The 10222-nt window shown below is 46.5% G+C and overlaps 1 pseudogene across 1 annotated transcript; it reads right to left on the bottom strand.

Annotated features, from left to right (window-relative positions):
- Positions 1 to 353: 353 nt before the first annotated feature.
- Positions 354 to 778, bottom strand: LOC308507972 (pre-mRNA-splicing regulator WTAP-like; annotated as a pseudogene). The gene has a single exon. The product of its transcript is annotated as a pre-mRNA-splicing regulator WTAP-like (transcript).
- Between the last annotated feature and the right edge of the window lie 9444 nt (positions 779 to 10222).

Genomic DNA, 10222 nt, shown 5'->3' with positions numbered 1-10222 from the left:
GCAACTTTACTGAAGTTTCCTTTTGTCAGTTTATTTTTGTACGCATTTTCCAGAAGTGTTCTTTTTGGATATTGTGAGTTCTTACTTTTTTTTTTTTTTGATGTCACAGAATCTTTGGGTTCTTCTCTTTCCTTCATATTGAATGCAGAAAGTTCTCTCCAGGTCTGGTGAATGGTCATAAAGAGAGCGGGTACGTCTGTCTCGCCCCAGTGCTATTAAAATGAATCTTAGGGGGACAAGTCTGTCCTATGAGATGACCCCCACCCCTTCGGATGGAGAGGGGGTCCTGGGCAATTCCAACAGTCAGGTACTTCTTTACAGAGTCCCTCACTCTACTCATTCACTCAGTTATTTCAGGCACTCTGTTCATTTTGGGCTTGTTCCAGTTTGTCTTAAGTCTGTTCCAGTTCACCTTTCATTTTTAGGAAAAACAAGTTGATGGCTGGGTCCACCACTGTTGATCTCCATTGGGCCACACTAGGCAGCTGGACGTGCTTGCGGTGCTGGGTTTCAGTGGTTTGCTCTTGCATCTCCGCCCCTTGGTCGCTCATTACAAGGATGTTTTCCAAGCGTGCAGACTCTTGCTGTGGGTGCTTTAGTTTTTTTTCCTCCTCCCTTAAACCAGTTTCATTAGAGTTACTATCTGTGTACTTGCCCTCCAAAGCTTGTCAGATGCTTCATACTGTTTCCATCTTAGAATTAATTCATCTCGTGCCACAACTTTGAATTCTGTTTCTCTCAGTTGAACCTTTTTGGGAAGAGGTTCCTTGCTGGTCATCTGGAATTTGAGTGGCCTCCTGACAGGGATTCAATCACTGGGCTGCCCTTGGGACCCACCGTCAGAAGGAAAGGTGGAAGGATGGCACCCAGTCAGGGTGGAGGGGGCCTTGAAGCTCTGCAGAAGGGGCTGCCCCTTGGGGACAGGCCCTGTGGTCCCCGGAGTGCAGCAGGCTGGGTGGGGACCTGCAACTTAGACTTTAATACCCAGCTCTCTGCTGGTCTCTGCTCCTGCACAAGGTATAGTTTCTTGATGGGATCAGAATCCTTCAGTGACACCTTGGTGCCGTTAATATTCTGCCTGTCGCTTCAGGTAGGAACCCCCTCCTTGGTTGAATTATGCTTGGTGAAGCCGTTGAATAAACTGTGGATCCTTCCAGGGGATGGCATATGAAAAATTTTGATCTACAGAGGAGAGTTGCCTTCCAAATGGAATATTCCCTGCATGTGCCCCATGTCACTCGCAGCTTCAGCCTGCACGTGGCCGAATGCAATGGGCATGGGACGATAACACATGCATGTCCTTCACTATTTTTAGTTTCCTTTTGTACTTTTGTTGAAATGAATAGTTAGACACCTGGACTGAAATCACTACTTTTCTCCAAAGGTTTGCTATTTTTTTTTAATACTTTGGGGCATGTGGCTATATTTTCCATTGTCACCAAAAGTCAATGGCTCTTTATTTGGAAGACTTCCAGGAGACGCACAGAGTAGCTAACGATGGACTATGGTTCGCCCTACCTTTGTCTCACTAGCCCCTGATCTCTTCTCCCTGGGCTTCAATTTGCTCATTCATCAAAAGAGGGCAGTTGATCTGGGTATTAAAGCTAGAAAGAATTCTAGATATTCTGTAATTTACATGAGAAAGCATCTCTATCAGAATAAAGGTGTCCGGTTTGGAAAATAGCAGATAAGGAGGAGAACAATCAGAAGAGGCAGAAAAGTGAGAGATGAACAGGAGAGAGAAGGAGAGCAGAGGTCAAAGGAAATATCTGGAAGGAGAGAGAGAGAGAATGGTGGATAGTGGTGTGCTGGTCAGTGTCATGACGAAAGACTCCCAGTGGAAATGGCTGTCCTTCAGCTAACACATCTGTGCTAATTCTGCATGGAACTCGATAAAGCAAAGACACCATATTATTCTACAATCCTGAAGGTACATTTCCTTGCGCCATGTGTTTTTGTTTCTGGTGTGATTTTCAGATACCTGGTATTAACAATGTCGAGCAAGGTAAGTGATTTTTTTTCCTCCCCCTTTGCTCGATCTTTTGAAAATGCTTTGTGTTGGGAAAAGGAAGAGCTATGTGTCATTTGGATGTCTTGCTCATGTCAGTTCTATGAGGGTTTAGCCTGGCTCTCACAGATGTTGATATTTATTCTGTAGAAATTATAAGATTTGAACCAACATTCTCTTTTAAACCCAAAGAGTTCCATGATCAGTATGTAAGTACTTTTTGTGCTCTAATAGGAATTTTTTGTTTGTTTTTTTCTAAGTGTGAGTACATCACGTTCACAGGCACCTGGAAGAGGCCTGAGCCCCTGTGGTCATTTGGTTTCGCTCTAGTATATGGGGGCAGCACCCTCTTCCTTGGCTGGCTAGTTTCCAGAAGGGCATGCTGCAGGCTGGCAGATGTGCATGAATTGGTGAAACCCAACCTCCCGGCTCCTCCCCTCCCCCAATGGCTATAGACTAAGGGTCAGACGGTGCGGGGACTCATCCAGACTGACCCTCCTCCACTGCTTGGCCACTATGCCTCTCTTGGTCTCCTCTTCTTTATCAATAAAAATGAGGCAAATGGTATGGTAATTTCTAAAACTACCCGTGATTCCCCTTCCCTTCATAGTTTGGCCCAAAAGAGGGCTACGTGCAGTGTTAGATGTATGTCACTATTTCTTCATGAAAAAGGAGGCTAGGAAAAATTTTTGGCATGCTCTGGATTTTGTTAAGGTTGGTTGGAGGGCTGACTTGTTGACAAAGCCTGCTCAGGCCCAAGTCCCATGTCCACATGGAGTCACTGTTTTGCGAGGCAACTATTCCACATCTAATAACTGCACTGTAAGGAGATTTGAGCAGCAAAGGAAGCACAAGAGAGATGGAAATTAAAAATATGGAAAATGGCAAAGGCTGTTGAGAAAGAAAACTAAAGTCCAACCAGAGTTGTACACAAGTTACCTGGACCCTAGATGAGGGACTTTCTCAGTTTTAGGGAAATTTGTATGCAACTGACTCACATCAGAAGCTTCAAAAAGCCATTAATTTTGGCATTGTTTTTCCATTTCAAAACCAAAGTGAGGATTATAAACAGTTTAAAGAGCTTTAAAATGCTAGCACCATCCATCAGAGACCCCCGCGAATACCCAGAAGAATATGAAAGTGGACAAGGTCCTGTTTCATTCCTGAAAGCTCCCTGAACCTTCTAGGTTTTCATGCCTTGATGTTTGGTGCCTGTGAAAGGCGCCAATCTCCTGAGGGTCCTGTAAGGGGTTTCACTGGAAGTAAAGCAGATTGGGTGAAGGAACGGACTTGAGTTCTTTCTGCGTCTGTGATGGTAGGAAACTGACTTCTAGATTATCTCACAAACACATAGAAAACATAAAAAGAGGAAAAATTATGCAGAAGCACATAAATTATGTAGATGATGGAAAGCCTATGCAAAACATGATATGTGCACATAATAGCATATTTCCCCAGGGGCTAATTGCATCCTTTGGGTACCTTTTGAAGCATCTGAATATTCAGAAGAAAGCAAATTTATTATAATTTGAAAAATAGCACAATAAATAAGGCTGAAAGAATAATGCATATTGTATTGGAAACTAGAAACTCACAGTTTGGCCTTTCCCCCCATTTTGACCAAAGCTTGGCGCTACCTAATGCGTTCAAACCTTAGTAACCCATTTAATGGCAGTGTCTCCCATTCTTCAGTAATGTTCTCTCCCAGATGTACAAGTTGTACAAAACCCATTCACTCATTCAACAAATATTTCTTTGTGAAATATTTCCTAAAACCAGTCATGTGCCTTGCACTGAGCTCTCCCTTCATGGAACGTGTGATATAATAAGGGAGACAGGCTGCAGAAATACATGAAGACCATCCAAATGAGAATAGACAGAGGCTGATTGTTCCGAGCTGCTCTAACAAGGGCTCGGCCACCGTCACTTGTGTCTGGCAGACATTCAGTGACAGGCAGAGGGGCAGGAAAGGTTTGCAGTAGAAAAGGGGAGACGTCAGGTGTGCCTCCCAGGCCAAAGGCCTGGGAAAGCTGGGGAAGCTCACTGTGGGATTCGTTCGGGAGCATATCTGGCTTTCTCTGTTGGTCCTGCGTTAGAAGTGAGAGCAAAGACGAGGGATGCCGGCAGGTATTGATTGACCTGACATTTCTGGGCTGATTGTGGTAGACAGTGTGGTTTGGCTTCCTCGGCTGGTCGCTACAGAGGCTGTGGGTCAGAGTTCTGTTTTTATAAATGGTCTGGCCATTGTGCATTTGTATATTCAGTCTCCTAAATCTAATCACCTAATAATCACACCATGGAAGTTCAGGAGCCAAAGGATGTGGTGGAAGGACCACACAGAGGACAGAGCAAAGGTGACCTGAGGATGTGGGCGAAGGACCACACACAGACAGAGCAAACATGATCTGAGGATGTGGGCGAAGGACCACACACAGACAGAGCAAACGTGACCTGCCAAAGGCATAGTGGTAACAAGGGGGTAGATTGTTCAGCCACTTGTATAAGTCAGCTCAGCTGCCATAACAAATACTACAGGCTGGAGCTTCAACAACAGAAATCATTGTCTCCCAGTTTTGGAGGCCAGAAGTCCAAGATCAAGGTATCAGCAGGGTTGGTTCCTTCTGAATCCTGTGAGGGAGAATCTGTTCCAGGCCTCTCCCCTGGCTTCTGGTGGCCTCAGGCGTTCCTTGACTTGTAGATGGCCATCTTCTTCCTGTGTTTTTACATCATCTTCCCTCTACATGTGTGTGTCTCTGTGCCCCAATTTCTCCTGTTTATAAGGACGTCAGTCACATTGGATCAGGGTCCACCCTGATGACCTCATCTTAACGTGATCATCTGCAAAGACTCTTATTCCCACGTAAGGTCACGTTCGCAGGTCCTAGGGGTTAAGACTTCAACATCTCTTGGGAACGCAATCTAACCCATAACTGTCTGGAAGAAGCTCTGTCTAGTTGGGGCCTGCCACATTTTAGAAGTCAGTTCTTGTGCTTAGAATTATAAAATAAAATTTGTATCTACACCAGTTCTAAACTGGGGTGGGGGTGGGGTGAGTGTGTGTGTGGGGGGGTTGCCTTCCTGATCCTTTTTACTGAACATGGAGACAATCCCATTTGTGACCTCTGATGGCTGTAGCTTTAGCCAACGCTACTTCAGATGGAGAGCTGTATTTATTTTGGCAGTGGTAATAAGCAGACCTAACCATCAGAGGAGGAGGCCATGTTCTTCTATGCTATGAGCCATTAGCTAATGCACCTGGGTTCTCTTCATCTTGGAAAAAATGTCTGCAGACTGAAGCCAAGACGTTTACTTCTGATGTCTGGCTGTTAACGCCCTTGGTCACTGGCTCATACTGGCCTTTCCACTCTGGAACAGGGGCCTGTGTGCATGGCCTGTGGGCAGGTGGTCTTTCTCCCACAGCCTCTGTGGTGGGAACTGGGGGCATAGCCTTGGCCCAGAATTATGGATGGCGCACTTAAACAAAACAGGCTGCAGCCATCTCTTTCCTCCCTCTGAGGAGCGCAGATGTCCCCAAAGTGAAAAGCTTGACTACTTCTTCCTTCCCAGTTGTGATGAAAATAGGGATTAGTGAGATGTTAGCGGCAAAACCTCATCTAGGAAGTTATGAATGAATAATTCTAATTTCTTGTGGAGTTGTGAGAAGTCAGTTTGTTTTACATAGAAATGCAATATGTTCTTGATCTCTATGTATGCGATTAGAATTTTTCCCTCTACTTGGTATTTGTTTCATTATGGAATGAAATTTTGAGCTTATATTTTTGGATGTCTTTCACCTCATGCATTTCAATGTCTATTTCCCCAAATCTTTGCCTCCGTAGAACACATCCTCTCTATCTCTTTTTCATATTAACTTTAGGATGTGGAAGTAGGTAGAGGTGCTTTCTGTGAGACTCTGACTCTCATTGGAGGGGACACCCGACCTTCTCATGAATGTATTTGAGAAAGATGCCAATTCTTAAGATAAATGGTGATTGCTTAGCGCTGCTAAGAAAAATGGAACCGCCACACCAACCTCAGCGTCGGTGCATAGATGAGGCTCAGGGAGAGGTAACGCAATGATGTTGAAAATATCCACCCCAAGAAGGGCAATCAAGGTGACAAGGCAAAACAAATGTGGGTTTCAGAGGGGAGTGGAAGCCATGCTTATGAAGAGGGACCAGACTGCTCTGGGGCTGGAGGGGACTGGTCAGACGGGATGCTATAGACAGAGGGGGCGGCTGCAGGTGGTCAGTGTGGGCTCCACACACCCTCATGGCAGTGCTCCCACAGGCAGACCAGCCCAGGCCCAGGGCATTGGCAGGGTGGGTGCACAGCACCCAATTCCAGCTCTGATAAGCTTATCCATCTTTTCATGGACAGGAAATCTGGAAGCAAAGTGACTTTCATTTCAGCATACATGTGTGTGTTTTTTTTAAATGCGTGGAGGTGTTGGGGGTTGGTGGAGCACCGTCTTGTTTTGATGTCCTGGAACCAGCAAGGATAAATTGGGATGGTGTGGATGGGGGTGAGGACACGGGGTGAAGGAGGGGCCCTGGGAGACTGAGAAGCCTGGATATGCTGGTGGGGGGGGGCGACAAGAGGACCCGTAAGTTGGATGAGTTCTGCATAGGAAGTCCCCTTCTCCACTGTCCAGAGGTAGAATAGCCAATTTGTGGCTTCCCCAAATCTCTTTCTTCTCCCCCTGAACTCTTTGGCCACTGCACCGTTCATTAGCACCTCTACTCGTGGAATGGGGAGAGGCAGTTGATTTATACTTCAGCGGCTTGGTTGGCTCAGGGGGCTAAAGTGCTGTGCTAATGAAGCGGAGGTCAAGGGTAGGGCCCCCACGTGGGCCATTTAGCTGGGCCGCTGAGGCTGGCTTCCGGAATGGAGCCCTAGCCTGGCCAAATGGTCTGCACGTGCATTTCTACTGGGTGAGAACAGTGAGAAGGTGTTGGCATGAATGTACGTGTGGGCTCGAAAAATAACCTGATGCCACTGGCTGGTGCTTCCACCGAACAGGTTGGGGTAGTTGGGTGTGGTTTGTAGAAATCAGGTATTTTCAGTTATCACGGATGATTGGGACTCTGTGGTCAGGAGACTTTTCTAAAGAGTTTCAATATTTAATAAGCTGTGTGCAGTGTGTGTCAACCATACAGCCTGAGGGCTTTTTCTCACTGCCATTAACTTGTTTCAAAAGGACTCTACCCTTTTTGCTCTGGGATGAAGGAGATTTCATTTGGGGAGATGGAGTCCACATCTTTATATTCATGCATCTGTTTATTGAAGAAGATATATTTATTAAGCAGTTACTATGCAGCCGGCATGCTCCATGAACTGAGACCTCAGTTGAGAATTGGTAAATTCTGTAGAATAGCTACATTGGCAACCTGTCTAGCATGGGTTAGGTCTGATCAGGAAAATACAGATTCAGTCGATAGTGTGGGATTGGGATGAACCCCTGGAAGACCCACTGTTTGTGGGTTTGGGCAATCGAGAAATGTTTGGTAGCTGTAGGCCAGGCTTATACAACTTGAATCTCAGCCTGGTGGCCGAGTCTCTGATGGCAGGCAGTTTGCCACATGGAGAGACTTGGCAGGAAAACAGCATGAGACAGGTTGAATGCAGTCAAGTACCTGGGTGTTTAAGACACACTCAGTATCTCTTTGCCCCAACATACTTTGTGTGGAGAGATAATTATAAGGTAAGCTGCTTTCTGAAAGTGTGGTTTTCTTCCCCCCCCCGATTGGATGATGCTCCAATCATGTCTTGCTTGATCCAACTGCAAATACCCCAGCTGTGTTTCTTAATCCATGACCACATATGTGACAAGTCTAGAGTGCGTAGGAACCATAGGTGCTAACAGGAATTGGGTAGGCCTGGCTCAAAGATGTGCAAAGATCTTAAGGTTGTCTGCCCTTTAAGATCCCAGAAAAGATGGCTGAAACTCCCATATTTAGGGGAAGAGGTGAACCAGAACTAAGCTGAAGAGACACAGTGATATCTGCAAAGGCAGAGGAGTATGCTGCATGTTTACTAAATCGTGACTCACTGTTGGGCAGTAAGGCCTGTTTTGTGGAGCTGTTGGATGAGGTGAACGAGAAGGGAAGAGTGAGGAGACTGAGGGATAAAAGACAACACATTTTAGATGGAGTATAAGCTGCGAGAATAAGGGAAGAGTATGGACCTTTGGTGCAACTGAAACACTGACCAGACTGTTACCTGCTCCATTGTTTGTAGGGTTCTAGCTGGTTGGCTACTCCCCACCCATCCTCATGCAGATAGCCTGTGCCAAGGACAGCTGTGGTCTGGCTGAATGACTTCAAGTCTTGAACAATTGGGGCTGGTCACCTCTAAAGCTGACCAGGGAGACGTGCTCAGGGGTCCTGTGTTTCGCAAGGGCACCCCCTCTTGCAAGGCCCCTGCTGCTCGAGATCCAGAGCAATGCTCCATCTCCCTTCCAGAAACCCCGGAGGTCCTGGGGACCAGGCAGCGGGCACACACATGGAAGATCAGCTCTCACTCTTTCCTCCTCTGTGAATGTGGCGTCACAGATAAAGCTTGCAGCGATCCAAGGGTCGCAGGAGGGACAGCGCTCCGTCTTTCTCCAGGAATGGTTATAGTTTAAAGGCTCACAAAGGAACACGTCCCACAGACCATGCCGAGAAAGGGAAGGGAGACGGGTAATTTTTTCTCCTAGAGGGGGAACATACAAAAAAATAAATAAATACCTAAAACGTCTGACAGGATTTTCATTTTTCTTTCATAGACATTTTGTTTTCTCATTAATTTTTTTCTCCAGGGAGGCAGCAAGAGTGGGCAAAGGGAACTGTGTAGGGGAAATAGCCTTGCTGAGATTAAACAAATCTCTGTCGCCGTGTGTCCATCTGCCCGTCCATCTGTGAATAACCTGTAATTATTAATAATATGAGTGATGTCATGAGCATTCTGGCAGGAGTGTGGAGCCCCAGAGACCACTCTGGAGCCAGTCAGCACAGGACAAAGCTGGGGGTGATCAGCCGTGTTTGCAGTGGAGCTGCGGAGAAATCTGGCAGGCTGGCTTGTGCCCTCTCAGCAGTAGGACGGGCGCAGATTGGGTTTTCTCATAAACTTCCAATGAGATCAGATTGGCGGCGTCTCAAAGGAGCACCTCTTGTATAAAAAAAGGTTGAGGACACAATCCAGCAAAAAATGTCATTAAAAGGACACAGGGTACTGAGTGGGGCAACCTTAAATTTACTGGAAATGGAGTGTTTAAAAGAGCACAGGAGAGAGGCATCCAAGAAGATAACAAAGTTGGTGGTGGTGGGGAATATTCGAGACTTCCCCCTGAGCCTACTTTCTATTTCCCATTAATATACTCATGAAATCATTGGGTGGGGGAATTATTGGAAAAAAAAAAAAAGGAAAAGAAATTCTCAATAAAAGCCACTTCCTAAGGAAGCTAGGATTCCAGAATAATCCAAAAGACTTCCTGTATTCCACCTCAGTGACTGAGCTGAAGAGTTGGAACCAGTGAAAACCGATGCTCCAGGCTGGGGCTTGGGAAGTCTCTGGCTGGGGCAGGTGAGTCATCCCAGGTGTGCCCCAGGTGGGGGCAGAGGTCCAGGCACCTGCTGAGTGGGAGCTTTTGGCCAGAGGTAGGGTGCAAGTCAGTGGGTTCCAATGTGGCCTCAACATGGGGCCTCAGCCCTTTCAATGGAGCTCTGCAACCACAGGGCTTTTTGCTGGTGGTATTTGTAATGGCATCCCTGCTCTTAGAATAGGAATACCATAGTAGGTGCTCAATAAAATGTACTAAATGAATTGTCCCGAGAGGAGTCTGGCATAGGTACTTGAGAACACATTTGCATGTGGCCGAATGTCAAGTTCAGGTCTGGGGCTGCTGTTCAAGGGCTGGGTGGTTGGTGTGGTGGGATTAGGGAGGAAGGCACCACTTCCAGGTGACAGGGGCATCACACATGCCTTTCTTTAGTGCATAGCATTTCCTGGGGCTGTTACATCAGCAGCGTCACCCCTTCTCCGTACCATGAAGCCTGCCCTTGGCCGTCACCTTGCTGTTAACTGAGCGACAGGAGACTTCCTAGCTGCCTCCCAGACAACCCGCTCCCACACATATTAGAAAAAACAGCTGATCCTATTGCAAAACTTTCCTCATTTCAAAGAAAAAGAAAAGAAAAAGTACAGAGGCTAATCTCACTCTGGAAGTGATCT

Source organism: Rhinolophus hipposideros (assembly GCF_964194185.1).
Source record: "Rhinolophus hipposideros genome assembly, chromosome: 15".
Taxonomy (NCBI): Eukaryota; Metazoa; Chordata; class Mammalia; order Chiroptera; family Rhinolophidae; genus Rhinolophus; species Rhinolophus hipposideros.
Note: the sequence above shows the minus strand (reverse complement) of the source record. Positions and strands in the feature narration are given on the sequence as shown.